Genomic DNA, 25,143 nt, shown 5'->3' with positions numbered 1-25,143 from the left:
AAAAATCCAATGTTCGGACAAAATCAACATTAGTGAAATAGGAATAACGTCCGGCCTTTTAGAAAGCAAACACTTACTCGAGTTTGCCTTTCCACATTGAGTAATTGCAAGTTTTTTCGTTACTGAACGATACGGAAGATTAGCGACGGACTTCCTTCACGATGACATTGCCGTTGCCACCAATTTCGTAAGAGAAATCCATTCCATCCAAAACCAGGTGATACATTAACTCTTCGGAATCAGCCACTTGTCCGTCTTGGGAATCATCCAAACCCAAAGTACTATCTGAGGCTTCTGCGGTTCCAACTTTTAGGAGATCACTATGAGGTCGGTTTCGTCGAGATCCCGAATGAATATCCCAAGAAAGGACTTGGTTGACCAAGCTTTTAACTTCATCTGGTGAAGAATAGAGGGAGTTTTTCTCCTGTAACAAAAGTATTCTTTCGAATCAACAAAATAGCTTCGTACCGAAGGATGCACTACAAAAAAAATGTCTAATTACTGATGGAATTTTCAAGAAAATTTTTGACGGGATTTAGTTTTATTAACGGAATTTTTGAGAGAAGAGAGTGGTCAGTAATATGTTGGTTGAAACCAATATTTCCGAGGGAATAAAGTAATCCGTCAGAAGTTTAATGACGGAAATCCATCAATATATTATTGACGAAAAATTTAAAATCTGTCAGAATGTTATATATAAATAAAATAATATATATTATGTTTCCGACGAACATATCTTTTTAGTTGGGATATTTAAAAACATAAAAAAAATATGAATTTTTAATTTCCAATGGATTACATGTTTTCCGTCAGAAATTTAAATTTCCATTCCCTCCAAAATATTATGAATCCAAATTTTTATTCCCTCCAAAATATTATGAATCTAAATTTTTATTTAACTAAATAATGTACAAAAAATTAATAATAATAATATAATTGAAATAATTACATTAATTTAAAAGAAATTAAATAATAATAATAATACTAACAAGTCCTTAATAAGAAAATAATAATATATGATGAAAACTTAAATCCACCATATTAACTAAGATTAAATATGAATTTACAACATATATTTCACAATTCAATGCTTCTAATAAATATAAATAAATGGTTGAAAACTATACATAAAAATACAATTTCAATAATAAAAAAGATTGTGACAAAACATGTAGACCCGTCACAAATTTCGTCACAAATTTAAAATATTTTTTTTCTAAAAAATGTTTTTTTTGTGACAAAACATGTGGACCGTTCACAAATTTGTGACGGAATATGTGGATTTGTCAGAAATTTGTGATGGGTCCACAAATTCCGTCAAAATTTTAAAATATTTTTTATAAAAAATAATTTAAAAAATATCATATAAAAAATCATCCAGTCCCTTACCAAGTACACTGACCAGAAAAAATATGTTTCCCGCAGTAACTCCCATATATTGAATTCCAATGCCACAAGCAGCAACATGAAGATGAACAAGCCAAATCGAGTGGTCACATTTATTTGAATAGTTGAAATGAAAAATCTAAACTAGATTGGAGAGATCGAGCTAGCGAGCTATGTAAGCCAAATTAGATGTCTAAATAGCCAAATTAAAATTTTTGAAAATTATTTAAAAATTTAGTAAAATAGATTGTAATAAAATGTAATTTCAATAAGTATTATCTAAATTATTTTTTATGAAAAAATGAGATGATAAGAAGAGAAGAAATGAGAAGAAAGAAATTAGAGAAAAATGAGTTTAGAAAGGTTTAAATAGAAAAAATAGGGTACAAAATAGGTATGTTTGAAAATCTATGTTTCAATGGAGGGAAATTGAACGAATAGAACGAAATGAGTGAGTAAGTAAAAAATTCTAAATTTTGTGCATGTGAACCCATCACAAATTTTATGTTTCAATGTAGAGAAATTGGAAGAAATAAACGGGTAACTAAAAAAACTCTAAATTTTGTGAAGAACATGTGGACTCGTCACAAATTTCATGTTTCAATAGAGGGAAATTGAAGAAAATGAGCGGGTAATTAAAAAAACTCTAAATTTTGTGACGAAACATGTGTACCCTCCACAAATTTTATGTTTCAATGGAGGTAAATTGGAGGTAATGAGCATAAATAAACAAAACTCTAAATTTTGTGACGGAACATGTGGACCCTTCACAAATTTTTGATGGTTCACAAGTTCCGTCACAAAATTAAAATACTTTTAAAATTATCACATAAAATAAAAATAGAATAATAATCCTTTTGTTTCTTTTGTAATATATACAAGTAGTTATATTGTGCATAATTTTAAAGAAAAGTAAAAATATAATTTTATTTTTTAAAACAAACAAGATAGTTGTCTCTAAAAACCTCCCTCTAAATCTTAAGGAATGAAAAGTGCACTAACTTTGTTGTCTTTTCATTGATAAGAAAATAAAATTATTGAATCATTACAATTCAACAAAACATAAGATAATATTCAGGCATGACAATATCTTCGGGCATTAACTTATGCATTATTTGATAAAGGTTATCATAGCACACATTAGGAATCCGATATTGTGCTTTCAAGTGTATTAATTTGAAAACCATTGATAACTTAGACTCATTGCTATCGGGTCATATTGGTTCAGAAGAAACACCAATTCTATCGTAAAATATATGTATTGAACCAATTGGTGGTTGATCATCTTCTACCATATATGCATTTAATTCAGGACCACCAATATCTACTTCATAGGAATTATGATTGTTACCACATGGATCATATGCATACTCCGGAATTGGAGTACTAGATCTCATCATATGCCTATAGTAACCAGTGAGAAAAATGTGGCTCTCCATGATGCACCCAATTGTAATAATGTTGAACAAACCCTTCGGTGATCACATTAATTTTAACCGTTTCTAGATCTAAAAAACTTTTATTTTTGCATTTAGGTTGATTACATGGACACGTAATATTTCCTCGATCCGCAAATACAAGCTTACATAACACAAATGTATTGAACTCCAACTGTGACTGCTCAAAATCAGGATTAATAATATTAGCCTATTAATATTGAACATCCAAGATCTATCCATATTGAATACCAAAACATGTTTCTATTGTATTATTAAATTAAGATACTTAAAATAGTAAAATTTTAAATAATAATTTTTTATTTATATTTTTAAAATTTCTAAAAACCAAAAAATCAGGACTTGTGGTATTATTATTATTGTAAACTATATGCAAAAAATTTAATTATTGTTTTTATTTATATGCAAAAAAAACATTATTAAACTATGTTACATGCAAAAATATTTTCTTTACTTTTTGATATATTTTGCACCTTTTTAATTAAAAGGATACTATTAATAAATTGATAGCATTATGTTTTAAAAAAAAAATCAAACTTATCTCATCTCACAAATTTCGTAGAAAATTTGAGAGTTATGCAAAAAAAATAATAAAATATTATTTTTCTTATAAATGTAAAAAAATAATAGCTATGTTATCATAGAAGAAGTTTATTAATGAATTAGAAACTGTAACACCCATAACCCGTATAATTATACCTATACAAATTATAGATGTCACCTGGATTTCGTAAGACTTTTTCTGCTTCAAAAGTGATTTAAAATTTATTTTCTTAAAATGGTAAATGATATTATAAAAATATCATATCAAATTATCACATACTATTTAAAATATATATTAATATAGATTTATGCTATCCATATTGAATCAGAGTAAACCAGTTTAGTTTAACCATTACAAACCAGTTGCAAAATAATTTAACAGAGCAACTAGGACATTAATAATTACATGCCACTAACAAAGTTAAAATTCCATCATAGGATTTCTTATTGATATTGTAGTGTATTCATGGATGCTCAGAGTGCCTTGTACTCTTTACTCTATTCTTGGCATTTTACCTACGCGTGAAAATCATCACACGGTAAGTATGTACTTACTGAGGCAAAATAAAACAATAAACAGTGCAATACAACTCATGCATGAATTTCAATGTCAACTTCAAAATGTCATAAAATCATATTACCTGTATTTCCAATATTTTACCATGATCAAAATAATATAAAATTTCTTATCAATATACTTACCATTTATCCCATAAGCTCGTAAGCTTATTTTATTAATATACTTATCATTTATCCCATAAGCTCGTAAGCTTATTTTACCAATATACTTGCCATTTATCCCATAAGCTCGTAAGCTTATTTTACCAATATACTTGTCATTATTCCATAAGCTCGTAAGCTTATTTGCATGGTTACCATTTATTAACCAATAAACCATAAACAATAGACAATAGCCCAATATAAAACCCTGAGGACCCTGGGTATTCGAGTAATATTTGCACCGTAGTGCTACATATAAGGTCGTGCCCACCATATACACCGAAGTGTATTACACATAAGGTCGTGCCCACCATATACACCGAAGTGTATTATAAACATACAGCTGCTATACTCTATGGCATGCCAACTATACCCTGTCCCTCAATGACTTACTTGGGCATATAGTCTATTTTATTTAATCCATCCATGAAAAAGTATATTATCATAATTTAACATTGGGCAATTCATACCCAAAAACATTCATGGTAAAATATCACATTTTCCATGATCAATGCATTATAATTTCATAATGTGACATATCAATGTCATGTCGAAGTTATAACAATGACATAATATCATGCTGATATAAATAAGGTAAACTTGTCGCAAGTCTTCCTGATGATGTATAAAACAGCCATGTATAATGTCATGCATGTATTGCACTCACCTTGACACTTTATAAATTCCAAAACAAGTGTCTCACTATGATCCACAATAAACCCTTTTATATTTGATTTGCTTCGATCACAAATCAATCACGATCTGTATAAATCACAAATTCATAATGATACATATGTTAGTATTGTACTAACATAAAAACATCCCAAAACAACTCCATAATATGTCTGAAACTCATTTTCTACCAAATATTTAACACTTAATAATTCATTTTTAACATTGGCACCAACTTTTTCAATTTACACAAATTGGTCCTTCACCATTTTATCACTTAGATTCTTAATACCAAAAATTTAAGCATTGAAATTATTACCATTCAAATGCTTTTACAAAGGCATAATTACATTTAAGTACCCCAACTATGCAAATGTTGTACTTAAATCACCAATCTTTTCAAACTTCCAAAATAGTCATATTTCACATCTAAACACTCATTTCAATTCCAAAACAGCATTTTCCAGTGTATTACATAAACTATTAAACAATTATACAACCATTCACAACTTTTACAAAATTTTTGAATTGGTCTCCCAACTTTTTAAAAATTACAAAATGGTCCCTAAATTTTTCTAAGGCATGTAGAATATTTCCTACTTCATTTCCAGACCTTATATAATTTTTTCCATAATTTTTATCACTCAAATACATCATAACATAATTATTTATCCTTTATAACTATGTTTTCATGATTTTGCTCGATTTTGATTCGATTCAAGCATGAAATCAACTTTTTAACATCTCTACAATCAAATCCCTAATCAACTCTCAGCAGAACATAAAGTTCTCTAACTTATAGTTTGGCCGAATTTTATAGAATTATTTCTAGGAAGATTGAACATGTTATAACCATAAATCAAGCTTGAATATGAATCTACAACCTCTAAATCATCAAGATTCATCATCAATTTCATGATCCCTTATATGAACACAAAATGTAGAATTTGGGATCTTTGAAATCCAGTAAGATTAGAAAGCAATATTGGTGTCAAATGATAGCGTTTTTCGCGTAGATCACTTTCCTATTTCACGGCATAACTCCAATTTCAAAGGAATTGGCTCAAAAATTGAAAATAAAATATTTTCTTACCTTGGAAGCTATCTCACGTCCTTTGCTGGAGAAGATGAACACTTTGGCATGAAATTTCAGATATTTTTCATGTTTATCTATCATTAAATTATCATTTAATGAATATTAAATTCATTAAATTGGGTAAATACCAATTTACCATAAAACCTAGATATTTATCCTTATCATCTTCCAAATCATGAGACATCAACATTATCAACTTTCAAATCTTACTTTACCATTTTGCCCTTACAATTTCCAAAACTTACAATTCTGTCACTTTAATCCAACAGTCCAAATTAAACATGGAATTAAATCTTAAATTAAAATCAAATATTTATATTATTTTTCAACATTTAAAAATGTGAAAATAATATAAATTTTCTTTTATTTTCGAAGTCAATGGTAACTTTTAAAATTACCAATCTTTTCAAACTTCTAAAATAGTCATATTTCACGTCTAAACACTCATTTCAATTCCAAAACAGTATTTTCCAGTGTATTACATCAACTATTAAAAAATTATACAACCATTCACAACTTTTCCAAAATTGCTAAATTGGTCCCCCAACTTTTTAAAAATTACAAAATGGTCCCTAAATTTTTCTAAGGAATGTAGAATATTTCCTACAACATTTCCAGACCTTATATAATTTTTTCCATAATTTTTATCACTCAAATACATCATAACCGAATTATTTATCCTTTATAACTATGTTTTCATGATTTTGCTCGATTTTGATTCGATTCAAGCATGAAATCATCTTTCAATCAACCTTTTAACATCTCGACAATCAAATCCCTAATCAACTCTCATCAGAACACAAAGTTCTCCAACTTATAGTTTGGCCGAATTTTATAGAATTATTTCTAGGAAGATTGAACATGTTATAACCATAAATCAAGCTTGAATATGAATCTACAACCTCTAAATCATCAAGATTCATCATCAATTTCATGATCCCTTATATGAACACAAACTGTAGAATTTGGGATCTTTGAAATCCATCAAGATTAGAAAGTAATATTGGTGCCAAATGATAGCGTTTTTCACGTAGAATACTTTCCTATTTCACTGCATAACTCCAATTCCAAAGGAATTGGCTCAAAAATTGAAAATAAAATATTTTCTTACCTTGGAAGCTATCTCACGTCCTTTGCTGGAGAAGATGAACACTTTGGCATGAAATTTCAGATATTTTTCATGTTTATCTATCATTAAATTATCATTTAATGAATATTAAATTCATTAAATTGGGTAAATACCAATTTACCATAAAACCTAGATACTTATCCTTATCATCTTCCAAATCATGAGACATCAACATTATCAACTTTCAAATAGTCAAATATGAACAAAATAGTTTCTTACTTTACCATTTTGCCCTTACAATTTCCAAAACTTATAATTTTGTCACTTTAATCCAACAGTCCAAATTAAACATGGAATTAAATCTTAAAATCCAAATATTTATATTATTTTTCAACATTTAAAAATGTGAAAATAATATAAATTTTCTTTTATTTTCGAAGTCAATAGTAACTTTTAAAATTACCAATCTTTTCAAACTTCTAAAATAGTCATATTGCACGTCTAAACACTCATTTCAATTCCAAAACAGTATTTTCCAGTGTATTACATCAACTATTAAACAATTATACAACCATTCACAACTTTTCCAAAATTGCTAAATTGGTCCCCCCAACTTTTTAAAAATTTCAAAATGGTCCCTGAATTTTTCTAAGGAATGTAGAATATTTCCTACAACATTTCCAGACCTTATATAATTTTTTCCATAATTTTTATCACTCAAATACATCATAACCGAATTATTTATCCTTTATAACTATGTTTTCATGATTTTGCTCGATTTTGATTCGATTCAAGCATGAAATCATCTTTCAATCAACCTTTTAACATCTCGACAATCAAATCCCTAATCAACTCTCATCAGAACACAAAGTTCTCCAACTTATAGTTTGGCCGAATTTTTATAGAATATTTCTAGGAAGATTGAACATGTTATAACCATAAATCAAGCTTGAATATGAATCTACAACCTCTAAATCATCAAGATTCATCATCAATTTCATGATCCCTTATATGAACACAAACTGTAGAATTTGGGATCTTTGAAATCCAGCAAGATTAGAAAGCAATATTGGTGCCAAATGATAGCGTTTTTCGCGTAGATTACTTTCCTATTTCACGACATAACTCCAATTCCAAAGGATTTGGCTCAAAAATTGAAAATAAAATATTTTCTTACCTTGGAAGCTATCTCACTTCCTTTGCTGGAGAAGATGAACACTTTGGCATGAAATTTCAGATATTTTTCATACTTATCTATCATTAAATTATCATTTAATGAATATTAAATTCATGACACATCAACATTATCAACTTTCAAATAGTCAAATATGAACAAAATAGTTTCTTACTTTACCATAAAACCTAGATACTTATCCTTATCATCTTCCAAATCATGAGACATCAACATTATCAACTTTCAAATAGTCAAATATGAACAAAATAGTTTCTTACTTTACCATTTTGCCCTTATAATTATGTCACTTTAATCCAACAGTCCAAATTAAACATGAAATTAAATCTTAAAACCCAAATATTTATATTATTTTTCAACATTTAAAAATGTGAAAATAATATAAATTTTCTTTAATTTTTGAAGTCAATGGTAACTTTTAAAATTACCATTTAGTCCCTGAACTTTTCTAAAGTTTATACTTTAATCACCAAACTTTAAAATTTTATATTTTGGACACTAACCAAATCCATTTATGGAATATCATTTTTTTTGGAAAATTACCACTTAATTCCTTAAAATTTTCCCAATTTTCTACTTTGACCATCAAACTTTCAAAATTTTCATTTTGGTCATTATCTAGATTTTTTGGGTATTACAGAAACAACTTGCATTAACTATATAAAGAAAAAGAAACAATTTGCACTATATATATTATCATTGAGCATATGCAAAACAATAACTTTTATAAAGGAAAATTTCTATTTTTTATAAGAAGATGATTGAGTATGCTATATATAAATCATGAAAGTAGATAGCTAAATCATTTAGACAAACAACATTTTCTAATCTAAAATTACAATATAAAATAAAAAAAATGATAAAAGCATATAAATAAAAAAAGTAAATGATAAATGCATATAAATCAGTATATTATAATTTCAAGTGGACATATAAAAGAAAATTTAAATATTTAACATAATGTAAAATAAAAATGAGAAATACATATAAATCAATATATTATAAATTGATATAATAAAAAAAGTAAAAATAAATGCATATAAATGGTAATTGTTTAAGGGTGGTGATAAAATTTATTTTTATTTCCAACGAAATGATTATTCCATCACAAATTAAATTGGTATATTTTATTAAAGTGAACAAAATTTTCGACGGAATAATTGTTTCGTCATAAATTAAATTAATATTTTTTTTATTGAAATGAACAAATTTTCTGACGGAAAAATTAATTTGTGTTGCGGAAGACGGCTATCGGATAGAGCAAAATCGCAACTGATAATTTGAGAAAATAAAAATGAAGATAAAGAATACATAAATTTTACGTGAAAACCCCTAAATAATATTGGGTAAAAATCACGGGCAACGGTAGAAGAATTTCACTATGAGAAAATAGGAATTACAACTTCTCTCGATCTAATAAAGACAAAATAATGATAATTCTCTCTTGATAAAAAAGAGAAAATAACTCTCAAAAACTCTCTAAATTCTCTAGTATTGGGAGAAAGCTAGAATGATTTGGGATGGTTTTGAAGCTAAATGGGTTAGGGTATTTATAGTTGAAGCTTAAGGACTAATCTTGTAAATACCCTAAAGTACAAGGACTAAATTATAATTATACCCTTGCCATTTTTTCAACAAAAACCAACAAATTTTTGGTGCATTAAAGTCCAACTTTCAACAATCTCCCACTTGGATATTTGATTGGAACAATCATATCTTCACAGCATTCTTTCTACCTTGTACCTTCATATTGCTTACGTCTCTAACAGGTCACAAGAGGATCAACACCAAGTAAATTTATCAACATTGATTGCTTTCGTCATGAAATCTGCTATGTTATCTTTGGTATGGGTCTTCTGCATATCTACCGTCCCTTCTTCCACCTTTTCACAAATAAAATGGTACTGAACTCGTATGTGCTTTGTCCTTGAATGAAATGTTGGATTCCTTTCTAAATGCAAGGCGTTTTGACTGTCACAAAACAGAGAGACATACTCTTGATTGTGCCCAAGCTCCTCCAATAGCATTTTCAACCATATTGCTTCTTTACTGGCTTGTATAGCTGCTACATATTCTGCTTCTGTTGTGGATGTAGCCACAACTGACTGCAATTTTGAAACCCAGCTTATAGCTCCACCAACAACTTTGAACACATATCATGTAGTAGATTTGCTTTTATACAAATCCTCTGCATAGTCAGAATCGACATACCCATTGATAAGTAAGTTTGATCCTCCGTAAAAAATGTAACATTTGAGGTCCCTTTGATGTATCTCAAGATCTTTTTTACTATATTCCAATGCTCTTTTCCTGGATTCGCCATGTACCGACTAACCACTCCCACTGCTTGTGCAATGACTGGTCTTGTGCATATCATAACGAACATTAAACTTCCCACTGCCGATGTATACGGTACTAGAGACATCTTCATCCTCTCTTTTTCACTGCTAGGACTCATACTGGAGGACAATTTGAAGTTAATAGGAAGAGGGGTAGAAATTGACTTACAATCTTGCATGTGGAATCGTGACAAAATCTTCTTCAAGTAATTCTTTTGTGAAAGCCAAATCTTCCTATTACTTCTGTCTCGGTGAATTTGCATCCCTAAAATCTTGTTTATTGATCCCAAGTCCTTCATTTCAAATTTCCTAGCCATTTGTGCCTTCAATTCTTCAATATGATCTTTGTTGGGTCCTGCAACCAACATGTCATCCACATACAACATAAATATAACAAAATCGTTATCACCAAACCTCTTAAAATAAGCACAAGGGTTTGCGTTAAGTCTGTTGTATCCAAGGCACATAAAGAAGGAATCAAATCTCTTATATCAACACCTCGACGCCTGCTTTAGACAGTACAGAGATTTGTTTAACCTGCAAACCAAATTCTTCTTTTCTTTTTCTTTAAAACCTTCAGGATGGAGCATGTAAATCTCTTCTTCAAGATTTTCATGAAGAAAAACTTTTTTAACATCTAGCTGCTCTAGATGTAAATTCAATGTAGCACACATTGTCAAAACTACTCGAACTGTTGTTAGTTGGACAACAGTAGAAAAGATTTTATTGAAATCAATACCTTTTTTTAGCATATCCTTTGACCACCAGTCTTGCATGATACCTCTCAACTTGATCGTCACCATTTCGCTTGATTTTGAAGACCCATTTGTTACCAATTGGCTTCATTCCTTGTGGTAGTGACACAAGGTCCCATGTATTATTTTTATAAAGGGCTTCAATTTCTTCTTGATCGCCATCATCCACAATGAAGCATCTGAGTTGTTTATTGTTTCATGGTATGTTGATGTCTCACCGTCTTATGTTAAAAGGAAATATGCAATATTTCCTTCTATAACATAATCTGAGTGTCAATTGGGACGTCTTTTTACACGATCTGATTGATGAGTTGTTGGAGCTTCAGAACTCTCTGGTTCTTGTTCATCATGTGCTAGTTCTGCTTCAGAAAAATCTCCTTGTTCAAACTCATTTTCCACATGTATCTGTGTAGTCTCTGACTTTTCAGCACTATCATCGTCTTCTTTTCTTTGTATTTTATCTTCTATAAAGATAACATCCCTATTGATGATCACTTTACGGGCAGTGGGATCCCACAAGCGATACCCCTTTACATCATCAGCATACCCCAAGAATTTGCATTTCCTGGATTTTGGATCCAGCTTTAAAATTTCTTGGGAGTTGTACATCACGTACACAATACTTCCAAATACATGGAGGTTTGAATGATCAGTTGGTTTACCAGTCCATATCTCTATTGGTGTCTTCAGCTCTATTGCAGTTAATGGAGCTCGATTCACCAAATAACATGTGGTTTTGACTGCTTCTGCCCAAAATGATTTTTTAGGCTTGCAGCTCTCAACATTGCTCTTGTTATTTCTAACAAGGTTCTGTTCATCCGCTCTGCCACTCCATTTTGTTGAGGAGTGTTCGCCACTATGAACTGTCTTTTAATGCCTTCTTTCCTACAAAAGTCATCAAATTCTTCACTTGTGTATTCTCCTCCATTATCTATTCTGAAAAACTTGATCTTATTTCCATAATCAAGTTCCACTCGCGCTTTGAAGTTTTTAAAAGTGGAAAACACGCCTGACTTCTTCTTAATAGGGTACACCCAACATCTCCTGGAGTAGTCATCAATAAATGAAACAAAGTATTTTGCTCCACCTAGGGATGTAACTGGTGCTTGCCATACGTCAGAATGAACTAATTCTAGAACACTTTTTCCTCTAGAATTTGACGTGTTGAATTTCAACCGGTACTGCTTACTTGTTATGCAATGCTCACACAAAGTAAGTGATACCTTTGTTAAGCCTGGAAGTAGATTTTGCTCCACAAGGACTTTCTTTCCTTGTTCTGACATGTGTCCAAGTTTCTGATACCATAGCATTGAAAAATCTGAACTACATGAGGCAACAGAGGCTTCTGCTTCTAGCAAAGTCTCTCCCTTCAGCATGTACATGTTTCCTGCTATCTTTTCGCCTTTCATCACCACAAGCGCTCCACGGAATATCTTCATGATTCCTTTTCGTGTTTCAATATTTCTTGCATTATTTATCCAACAATCCGTAGGATAATAAATTTTTCTTCAGGCCTTTCACGTGCCGCACATCTCGAACAACTTTAATTTTTCCATCGTACATCTTCAATTTGATGATTCCCACACCAATGATCTCTAAGGCATGATCATTGCAACTATACCCTCCCGAGATAGGTTCATAATGATGGAACCATTCTCTTCTTGAGGTCATGTGATATGTTTCTCCTGAATCAATGAGTCATATATCTGCAAATCTTTTTCTACCTTCCACGGTGGTTGACGCTTCACAACATAGAGCATCTCCATCATCTAAAGTGTTTACGGTATTGCCTTGTGGATTGGAGTTTTTATTTAGACTTCAACAATCCTTCTTCAAGTGACCATTCTATCCACAGTTGTAGCACTTTAAATTCTTCTTGCTTCTCAACTTTGATCTACCATGTTTGTGACTGCTGCTTTGGTCACGTTCTGTTGATCTCCCTCTCATCGTTGTCAACGCTTCTGCTTGTTGCAGATTTACTTTTCTGTCTTCCTTGTTCTTGCGCCGATTTTCTTCTTGTAAAACAACAGCTGCAACGTCATCGAAGACTAGACTGGTGACATTATTGTTTGTCATGTTGATGATGAGTTGATCATACGAATTAGGTAGACTTTGAAGTAGAAGTTCAACACATTCTTGTTCTCCTATTGTACATCTTAAGGATGTAAGTTGAGAAAATAAAGTGTTCAGCATGTTTAAGTGCTCTGTCACTGAAGAAGATTCTGGCATACGAAGAGTGTACAATTTTCTCTTAAGGAAAATTTTATTGTGCAATAATGTGGCCTCGTACAATTTGGTGAGATGATCATATATCTCCTTAATTGTCTTCTTCTCCTCGATGCTTGATAATACTTCATCTGTTAATGCTAGATGAAAGTTTTCCATAGTATTCTCGTCCATTTTGATCAATTTTTTTTTCATCTGTGAAATCTACCGGCATTTCACTAGTAGCTGCTAGACAACCGTCTTTCCTCGGGATGACTTTCATATTCAATTTCCACAATGAGAAATTTCTCCCATTGAAACTATTTCACTATCGTGAATAGTTCTTTGGAACCTTCAAATAATGGGTAATACATTCTTACTTTCTTATGTTGGAGGATCCACCTTTTGGTGACAACCACAAAGACAATAAATAGATATTACACACTCTAATCTGGCTCTGATGCCAATTATTGCAGAAGACGGCTATCGGATAGAGCAAAATTGCAACTGATAATTTGAGAAAATAAAAATGAAGATAAAGAAGACACAAATTTTACGTGGAAAACTCTTAAATAATATATGGTAAAAATCACGGGCAACATCAGAAGAATTTCACTATGAGAAAATATGAACTACAACTTCTCTCGATCTAACAAGGAGAAAATAATGATAATTCTCTCTTGATAAAAATGAGAAAACAACTCTCAAGAAACTCTCTAAATTCTCTAGTATTGGGAGAAAGTTAGAATGATTTGGGATGGTTTTGAAGCTAAATGGGTGTTAGGTTATTTATAGTTGAAGCTTAAGAATTAATCTTATAAATATCCTAAAATTTAAGGACTAAATTGCAATTATACCGTTGCTATTTTTTCAACAAAAACCAACAAATTTTCGGTGCATTAAATTTGTGCTCTTTCGATGCATTAAAGTCCAACTTTCAACAATTCGATCGAAAACTGCAATCATATTTCAACTTTGTGACGAAATAATTTATTTTAATCGATAAAATATGACAGAATTTAAATCAATCGAAAATTTTCCATCGATAATTTGAATTGTTTTTTTTAGTGACGAAGAAGCTTCACCGTCAAACAATAAACAAACAAATTACCGCTTTAGTATTGACCGTCACATGGTTTCTACATCATCATGCTTGATTTAAAATTAGAGAAAAATCTGCAGACTTACCGCTGATTTCCAGCAGTTTTCTAGTGAGGATGAAAAATCAGCAGAGAAGTAACGGAAGCAACTGACAGCACGCTATCCACCTGAGCAAAATTTAGGCTTACTTCAGAACAACATATATAAATATACTACGAAACTAAAGAACGATAAAAGAGAAAATACCGTGACCCAATTCGGTACAACTGCTCGTTCAATGCTGTCACAGTATGGAAGATATGATTCGATGTCCAGCACTGGCTGTTAACAAAATCGCACACGAAGCAGGATTTACATTCATAGCTTTCAAGAAAACGTATAACAGGAAAGAAACAGGTAAAGCTAATGATAGCTCCCGGTAATGTTCAGGAAACGAGCTTACTGTTCCGTCAACTAGATCTACACCAGAAAGTAGAAGCACATTTCCTTGTACTGCCTCCACCTAAAATATAGAGTAAATCAGTTTGAAAGACACTTGCTGTCGCCGGTGGAGGTAGTGCATCGATCAAGTTGTGGGATACCGGAACGTGGAGGTTGGTTGCGACTTTATCGATTCCACGTCCTGAAGGAACCAAGCCCTCTGATAAGAGCAGCAGTAAGAAGTTTGTCCAATCTTTTGCATGGAGTCTTGATGGAAGAAGACTTGCTTGTAGTTCAATGGATGGCACGATTTCCATTTTCGATGTAGCCCGTGCCAAATTTCTACATCACCTCGCAGCTCGAAGGCCATAACATGCCAGTAAGGTCTCTTGTGTTCTCTCCTGAACTTGATTCATGCAAGTTATACTCAGTCTCGGATGACGGTCACATGCATATATATGAAGTTGAAGGGAAAGCTATAATCGGGGCCATGTCTGGTCATTCTGGATGGGTTTTAAGCGTGGATGTAAGTCCCGATAGGCTATTGCAACTGGCAAAACTACTGTAAGACTATGGGATTTTAAGATGAGAGCAGCTCTACAGGTAATGAGCAATCACATGGACCAGGTATGGGCAGTAGCATTTCGACCTGGTGGACGAGGAGGTCGTGTCGATAGTAAGGCTGTAAATGAGACGAGACAGATCACGAGTTACTCGAGATCGACTCGATCAAGGCTCGATAAATACTCGGATCGAATGGACTCGACTCGAGCTCGAGCTCGACTCGAGTTCTTAACGAGCCGAAACGAGCTACTTGATATTCGACTCGAAAAGCTCATGAGCAGCTCGAAAAAAATGTTATATTATAATTTTAGATTTTTTAAAATTACATTATTAAAAATATATTAAAAATACATTATTGATAATTATAAAATTTTAAATATATATTAAAAATTCTATAATAAAACTAAATCATATTGTAATGCATTTAATATCAATATATTATATTGTACTTACCTCATAAATCGGTACCAAGTCGATTAATTAATGTATTTGTAATGAACCATAAACCCTAAAATCTAAATCATAAACCCTAAACCCGATTATGTGATAGGAGTTAAATTATGCACATGAAAGTAACATACAAATTATGCAAAATGATGTATGTGACTCCTAAATAAATTATTCGCATACTTATACATAAACATATCAACATGCAAAATAAATATACACAACTTGCCTCTGCTTAAAAAGCTAAGCGGATATGCTAACCATCATATGCACATCATAGTTTTCCCTTGATCATATTAGCTCTCCAATAACATGCACATTGCCACGTGATATCTAAACAACAAATTAGGTTTGCATACCTTGTTTAACGAAGGCAAACCCTGCAAGAAACTCCCTTGATCCAATGGAGTTGATGCAGCAGAAGTTGCAAGAAAGGAACATCTACAATACAGAACTAGTTATATATCATTGAAAGACGAATGATTAGGAGTTGGGACATTCACCAGTCCTGACCAGAACCACAGAGGAGAAAAAAGAATGACCAAAAAATGGTGTATAGTAAATAATGTATGTAAAATAATAACCAAAAAATGGCTTATACCTTCAACTGACAACTTCAGCTCCCATTAAGACCCCGGAGAACTACTTCTGCTGCAATTGAATAGAGCTGTGGCATGAAAATGATCAAAAGCATGCAAACGCCCGAGCGACTTCGCATGAGCAGAGGAAGCCTTGAACTTGGAGAAAAGGACCTGGATGGAGAGGTGAACACATTCAGAATCATGACAGCTACCTTGTTGAAAATCAATGAAAGCAACGTATGAATCTTATCGGCACAGGTTGAGTAAAATGCGAAATGTTCAGAAAACAATCAAAGGCAAAGCAATTATCCTACTTCACCCCATCCAAACAATCCAGCCATAGTAGGCATTAAATAACAGGCAAGTTAGCATTTCCTTGGATGAAAAACAGCAGGAAATTCAAGCATCTGTTCGATAATACGAAATAGAGTTATATTAGGAAAGTTTTCTTATCAAAGATTATATTTTCCTGCAAACTGAGGAATATCGTTTATCAACATCCCTAACCCATATTAGCATGATATATTGTATCTATACTATTAGTAAAATATTCAAGTTCCCATCTTTATCCTGAGGATTCCGATTTCCCATCATCCAAACAACAATTAATGTTTGAAACACAAAAACCCCAACATAACCAAACCCAAATTTCAAAACGGAAAGAGCTGAAAATTTACCAAAAACGCCACTGTTTTCTCCAGTGAGTTATATCCCACATCGTTGGTACTTGGAGAATAAGTGGTAAAGTGGTTGAGCTTAAATCGAGCTCAAAATTGATTCTCGAGTTTTTATCGAGCTCCTGATTTTTTTTTGAATTTGAGTTTTTTCGAGTTCGAGTTGAGTTTTAATATTATCTTTCGAGTTCGAGTCGAGCTTCAAAATTTTAAGTTCGCGAGTTTTCGAGTCGAGTCGAGCTTACATTTAAAGTTTTCGAGTTTGAGTCGAGCTCGGCAATATTTGAGCTCGACTCAGCTCGTTTACACCCCTAGTCGCTAGCATCTCAGATGACAAGAGTTTATCACTATCACTAGATCATTGTTCCCGAGTGTTTGCTGCTAATCGAAATCGAAACCAGTTAGGATTTGTTTGCATTTTACATTTTTAGCTATAACTGATCCAATGAATATGGAACTCGGCTTTAGATTTCGTTCTGTAATCTTTATCGATTTTATGTTCGTTTTGGTTATCTTTCTCGATATTCGTAAAATCGAGGTATGATTTTGGCACCATGCAAAATTGCATAATGGAGAAATGTTTCAGTTCCTTTCACCTTACTTAATATATGAAAATTTGGTATAAAATGCCTGAGGACATCGGTCAGTATATACAAGGGCAAGGCCTTCTTCTTAACAGGTCTAATTATGCCTCAGCTCCTTGCATTCTCGTTATGTTTGAAATTCAATCCCTATTCTCAATATGTCAAAATTTAAATCTTCCTACGTGCTCAGTTTAAAAATTATCAACGTGGCATTTTGGTTATCAAAATGCTATGTTGAGAATTTTATATTTTATCCAACCATTATTGAATTGAGTAAAAATTTGAAAATTTTCAGTTTATTCTGTAATTTTTGAAAGTACAGTTACTCAAAATGCTATTTGAGCATAATTTAGCGACCTGATGTGCTTTACCCAAATATCTATATTACTCGCTTATTACTGTCTTGTCCCGACATGTGCGGATGTGCCAACCTCTTGCAAATATTTTTTCAACATTAAATAAGCTCTGACTCAATTTATTAGGATCACGTAAGGAGTTGAAGACCGCAGAAATGAGAATGTTTCGATGAGTATGTGATAGGGCCCTGTGGGACATGACATCAAACTCTGTTATTAGGATGTCATTGGGGACGGTGTCTGTATCGAAAAATTGAGGAAGGGAAGACTACGATGGTTTGAGCATGTCCTTAGGCGACAACCGTCGGATGCGGTCAGAAGGGTAGAGTCGATTACAGTCAACGGTGCCAGAAGGAGAGGACGACCAAGGCGGAAGTAGGAAGACTGCTTGAGATCTGATTTGAAGGAATTAGTCCTTACCGATGACATTACCTCTGATAGAAAAGTATGGAGACTTAAGACCAGGATAATCGAGTAGTGCGGTTTACAGTCATAGGGTGTAACATCTCTGTCTTCTTTTTAATGTCTTTGTAGTAATTTTCATGACTTCTATTTTATACGCGTTTATGTCATTGGAATGTATGAAGGCTTAGAACTATGATAGCATTCTCTTCAGGTTTCATCTTTTTAAATTTAGCCGGGTTTTACGTTTCAATCTATATGTAGAGATTTCTACGCAGAAATTTATTTGCAGTGATTACTTCCCATTACAGACGCACATATGAAGACTGCATATGAAGAATGTTCAACTATGTATTTATTTATTTATACATGCATTGCATTTTATCTTTATTTTAATTTTTTGACTACCGGTGGTCTTCCACTGAAACTATTTTCAACTTGACGTTGGAATCAATCTACTACCCTACCTCCACTTATCTCATTGCATATAAGAATAGAATTTTATTGTTGTTGTCTGTCTCAATCTACATTGCTCGCATTACGTGTCAAATTCGAATTGGCTTTTTCTTACCCATCAGTTGGGACCCACCAGAAGATGTCACATCGTTCCACGTAATCTAGTGCAATCGGGCGGCCAATGTCGGCTTTGATAATCCACGCGTACCGTAATATATTGTGAGTGCAAAACACAAGAAAATCTTCTCTTGATCGTGTATATAGCTAAAATATTTAGAGTGCCAGCAAATGGTCGGAGGATTTCGTAGTGTAATGTCTGAAAGCCGTCTTTTTCTTTTTGGGCGGAAAAGTATCTTTTATTTATCTCTTACTATATTTGTTTACATTACATTACAAAAATGCCCTTGTCCTATTTATAAGCAATAAAAAATTTGATTTAATGGTGCATGAAGTTCTCAATTTTTTAAAAAGAAATCAATTAAACCTCTAATTTTTTATCCAATTAAACTCTCAAACTAAAAAATTAGACCAAATAAGTCATTTAATCAATAAATTAAATTAATTAAATTATTTGATCAATTTTGACCTCTAAATCTTAATAATTTTTTCTAATATATTATTATCATGTGAAAGTTGAAACATTAAGATTCGGCCGCATGAAACAAATAGTTAAAATAAAAGAATGAAGTAATTTTAGTCCTTAAACTTAGTAATTTTTTAATTTGATTTTTACATTTTTTTAGATCTATATCAACTCATGAACTTGAATTTTTGATGATTTTAGTGACATGATATTATAAGACGATAACACATATCATAATCTCAAAGTTTTACAGCATAAAAAAATGAATAGAAAAGTTACAAAATCCGTGACTAATGTGGACAAAGAAAAATTCATGGACTAAGCGGGGAAAATTTTAAGTTGAAGGATTAAAAGTTGGTTTACCTCAAAGAAAATGTGATAATGATTTTGCATAATAAAGCACTTTAATTATTTTTGGAAATGACTTTAAAAATAATTTTATGACAAAAGCCGGTAACAATAATAATAATAATAATAATAATAAGTAAATAATTTAAAAAATAATGTCGGTCTCGGAGCCCCCAAAATCCCACTATTGTGGCGACCACGAATGTCCAATTACCATCTCCGCCACCCCACGCTTTTGGACCCCACTCCAGCTGCCACTGTTAAAAAAGATGTGATAATGATTTTGCATAATAAGCACTTTAATTTATTTTGGAAATGACTTTAAATAATTTTATGACAAAAGCCGGTAACAATAATAAAATAATATAAATAAGTAAATAATTTAAAAAATAATGTCGGTCTCGGAGCCCCCAAAATCCCACTATTTGTGGCGACCACGAATGTCCAATTAAGACCATCTCCGCCACCCCACGCTTTTGGACCCCACTCCAGCTGCCACTGTTAAAAAGAAAAACTAAGGGTGAAATACACCAAGAGTCCCTAATATTATTAAATGATCATTTTAATCATTTTATATTTAAAATAAAATAATTATAAATACGTTAATTATATAAATAATCATAAATTTATTAATTATGATAAAATAATACTGATATTTATTATTATAACCATAAATTTTAATAAAAATTTTTTATAATAAATATAAAAATTAATAATTATCTTTTTATGAATGTTTTATAATGATTTGATAAATTTAATAATTTTATGATACTGTGTTGTCATTTATAACATGACATAAAATTAATGATTATTTTATAATTTTTAATCATTTAATGACTAAAATGATTATGATCATAATTTAAGAATCTTCTGTGTATTTTACTTAATTAAAACACAAAATTAAAAATTTAAATATAATATTTTTTTCGAAAACTTTTGAACTTTTTGCTTTGTATATAAGCCTGCTCGCCAATTTTCATTTGCTTCATTTCTTTGCATTTTGATTAAAAAAAAGTGAAAAGAGAGCAAAAATCGTGAGAAAAATAGCTTTGCCTAATATTTTTATTGTTTGCTTGTGAATTCAACAGCCATCTTCCTGCGTGTTTGGCTTCCGAGAAAGATTTCCTTTGGTTAAAGCTCTTGAGCTATTATCAGTTCATTTTTTTGATCCGATCAGACTCGCTGAGTCAGTTTTTCCTCGACTCGGTCGTGTGTCGGATGAGTAGATAGAAGGAAGATCGCTGTGTATAATCGCCATGGTAGTCGATTGCTTCGTTGTTTTTCTTCTTTCTTTTTTGACTGAGTTGAATCGGTTGAACGTGCCATCTTGTTATTTTGTTCATACTTTACCTTTTTTAGATGCTTATTAGTTTCATTTTTATTTTGTCATGTATTTTTATATATTTAGCAATCTTAATATTAGATAGGAAAATTCTGTGATGTGTTCCATGCTGTGGCTTTTTTTTTCCTTTTTTTTCTTTTCATGTTATTTTGGAAAATGAATAATGCCATCTGAATTACGGATCAAAGTGTTAGTTTTTGGCAAAAATTGGCCAAATCCCACATTGTAAATTAACAAAAGATGGAAAAATTCTTAGCCTATAAATAGAACATTCCCTTTGATTAAATGTATGTCAATCCCAAATACAAGTGGTTACTAGAAAGCTATTAGCTATACTAGTAGAGAATTTAAAGGGAAATTCTCTTGGGGTGTAGCTTTGGGCATGTGTGAGAGTTAAATATTTTGTAATGTGGTTGTAATAATTTTCCACATAGTAAATATTTTTTTCTAGGAATTTCTTTAAAATTCTTAGTATACTCTGTGATTGCGGCTTTGTCCGATTTTCTACATCATAAAAGATTTTTTAGAAATTGTTGTGGTCCAATTAGAGGTCCTTTAAATACGTTATTGTGTTTATTGAGTGTGGTATTGTGTAAGTAAGTGCAACCAAGAAAGTTTTGTCACAAGGGCTATAATCGCCTAAGGAGGTTGGGACTTAAGCGGGTCCATTTGTGTCCCCCCAATCTTTCCTGGAAACTTTCTTAGTGCATTTTGTAGACACAATTGTTCACTCATTATTCACGTGTGAGATCACTATAGCATTGTTGAGCAAAAATGAGTTTCAGATTTGATATTGAGAAATTTGATGGGAGAATTAATTTTGGGTTGTGGCAAGTACAAGTCAAGGATATACTAATCCAACCTGGATTGTATAAGGCCTTAAAGGGAAAACCAACTTCTTTGTCCGAAGGAAAGGAACCAGATAAACCTAGTGACAGCAGTGGAGACAAGGGAAAATCCAAGATGTGTGAAGAAGAATGGGAGGAGTTAGACATGAGAGCAGCAAGTCAGATTCGTCTCTGTCTAGCCAAAAATGTTCTTGCTAATGTTGCTAGATGGTCATCAACAAAGAGCTTTGGGAAAAGCTGAGGAAATGTACCAAGTTAAAAGTCTTTCAAATAGGTTATATTGAAGGAGAATTTCACAAATTGCAAATGGAAGAAGGTACAAAATTTCTGACCACCTTAGTGCACTCAATGGGATTGGTTCTGAACTGGAATCTATTGGAGTAGAGATTGATGATGAAGATAAAGCATTGAGACTTATTTGGTCTCTTCCATCTTCCTATGAGCACATGCAAACCGTTTTAATGTATGGGAAAGAGAATGTGAATTTTCCAGAAGTGACAAGTAAGCTGATTTCGGAAGAAAGAAGGCTGGAAAATGGAGAGAACAAATCTTCTGAAAGTGGAGCATTGTCGGTTTGTGGAAATAGGAAGAAGTATAAAGGCTCCAAAAGGAAAATTATCTGTTGGGGATGTGGGCAACCTGGACATCTAAAGAAGGATTACAAAAACGGTGGAGCTAATTCGGCTAATGGCTCCAAAAGTGATGCTACTAATGTAGTCGTCTTTGAAAATGAAGACGATAAATTTGCTTTGTAAAGAAAGATATATATCCTCATGGCATGATAGCTACCAATTGAGTTGCCATGGAAAATGATGTATGAAAAGGTAGCATGTCCACATTTACACATGGGCATTGGTTGATAGTTGATGCAAGGTGTGTGGTGAAATTGATGTCGATGGCTAATGAACTTTCTAGAAAGTCAACATTGGAAGTTGCACCATAACTTATTAGCAGTTTTTCGACATGAACTGGTCGAGGTAAAAATTCTTGGAGTTAGTGAATTCCAAGTGTGTATACTCTTATGGTGGAGTATGACAATTCTTGTTTTTAGAATTGTGACTATCATAGCTGATGGTGTTATTGAGGTAACTGTTGTTTTTATGGTGAAGAATTGTATGAAATTTTTGCCAAGGTGGAGATTTGTTAGTTTTTGGCAAAAATTGGCCAAATCCCACATTGGAAATTAACAAAGGATGGAAAAATTCTTAGCCTATAAATAGAACATTTCCCTTTGGTTAAATGTATGTCAATTACCAAAATACAAGTGGTGTACTAGAAAGCTATTAGCTATACTAGTAGAGAATTTAAAGGGAAATTCTCTTGGGGTGTACTTTAGCTTTTGGGCATGTGTGAGAGTTAAATATTTTGTACTGTGGTTGTAATAATTTTTCACATAGTAAATATTTTTTTTCTCTTGGTTGTCTTTTGACAACGCCTGTGGTTTTTCTCCATTTGGGAGTTCTCCATGTTAAATTATTGTGTTTTTCTCTCTTTTATTTTTCAAGTATTTTTGTTAATGTTGTGATCTAAAGGGATTGTTGGATTACAAGGGGTCTATTTTCCCAACACAAAGGGATTCAAATATATAAGTTTCTAAGATCAGAAAAGTTGAACATTTATATTACTTGATTGAAAAATCGAAATGCAGTCCATATTTGAAGCATCTTGATGCGCATGAACTGTATAGTATAGAGCTAGGATCAAAATTTTCAGTTAAAATGTAAAATCACATTATATTTGTTTTTGAATCTCAGGATTGAAATGTTACTCAAATAGCTCTCGTTTGATGTCAAAATGCTGATAAAATTGTTAGTTGTTTTGTTCTTTCATCCGAAGTCTGTATCATTGACAATGATGACTTTAGTCTTGGATTTTGGACGGTAAAAGGTTGGTGGTAGTATGATTAGTACCATAATTAGACTAATGTTGGCAGTTGAAATGGAGATTGAGGATGTCATAGTAAGGGCATGTTACTATGCCAGTGAGTTCGGTAATTCCATTTTAGATCAATTTATCATCTCTTTTGTATGCTGAACATATAGGACATGCAGAATTTGTTCTCGACGATTTCATATTACTTTGTCTCTTTCTTTTCATAGCTAATCCTTTCATATTTTAGCAGGCTGCTCCTGTTAACATTATTGTAGGCTCTCATGTATGGGTTGAAGATCCAACACTCGCATGGATTGATGGGGAAGTTTTAAAATCAGTGGCGAAGAAGTTCATGTCAACACAACAAATGGAAAAACTGTGAGTTTATTTTTGCCTTTTGTCTGTATGTATATCTGGAACATGAGCTATTTATGAGTTTCATAGGCAGACAAGGCCACATCAATCTGTTTGTTGTTTAGCAGTTGGTCAGTACAATATTAATTTTTAGTTTGAAGCATTCATTCAGAGTTCATTTAGTCATTTCAAATTGGAACTTTGATGTTTACATCTACTGCCTTCTTTGATGGCTTTCCTTATCCTTTCTTTTTTTGAGGGGGCGGGGAATAGATTCTATTCTTAATATTCTTACTGTCCAATAAACTGATTGCAGGCTGTGGTAAATATCTCAAAGGTTTATCCAAAAGATACTGAAGCACCTCCCGGAGGTGTTGATGACATGACAAAGCTCTCATTTGCATGAACCTGGAGTTCTGCATAACTTGGCTATGAGATATGAACTTAATGAAATATATGTAATATGTTTTCTGGTCTTTCTCTGTTCGCATGTTAAAGTAGATTTTGAGGAAAAGATGTGATTTAATTTTGATGTCATCATAGCCTTTCTTGCTGAATTGCTATTCTTTTCTATTTACTCAACACACTGGAAATATCCTGATTGCTATAAATCCATTCCAAAGGTTACCACACCTTTATGATACTCCCATGATGGAACAGTATAAAGGGACTGGATTTGGAGAGCTGAGTCCTCATGTTTATGCTGTTGCAGACGTTGCATATAGGTAAATGCCCTCTGATCTACCGAACATCAGAGTTTCCTATGAATACTATCTC

General features: G+C 32.2%; 1 long non-coding RNA gene and 2 pseudogenes across 1 annotated transcript; 2 read left to right on the top strand and 1 right to left on the bottom strand.

Moving 5' to 3' along the window:
- Positions 1–58: 58 nt before the first annotated feature.
- Positions 59–14,896, bottom strand: LOC120173453 (annotated as a pseudogene).
- A 44-nt stretch (positions 14,897–14,940) lies between these two features.
- Positions 14,941–16,790, top strand: LOC120173452 (annotated as a pseudogene).
- Positions 16,791–20,987: 4,197 nt separating this feature from the next.
- On the top strand, positions 20,988–24,764 carry LOC120173468. The gene is made up of 3 exons (XR_005521063.1): positions 20,988–21,209; positions 24,263–24,390; positions 24,683–24,764. It is a non-coding gene; the product is annotated as an uncharacterized LOC120173468 (long non-coding RNA).
- The last annotated feature ends 379 nt before the right edge of the window (positions 24,765–25,143 follow it).

Source organism: Hibiscus syriacus, unplaced genomic scaffold, assembly GCF_006381635.1.
Source record: "Hibiscus syriacus cultivar Baekdansim isolate YM2019G1 unplaced genomic scaffold, ASM638163v2 tig00111952_pilon, whole genome shotgun sequence".
In the NCBI taxonomy this organism is placed as follows: Eukaryota; Viridiplantae; Streptophyta; class Magnoliopsida; order Malvales; family Malvaceae; genus Hibiscus; species Hibiscus syriacus.
Note: the sequence above shows the minus strand (reverse complement) of the source record. Positions and strands in the feature narration are given on the sequence as shown.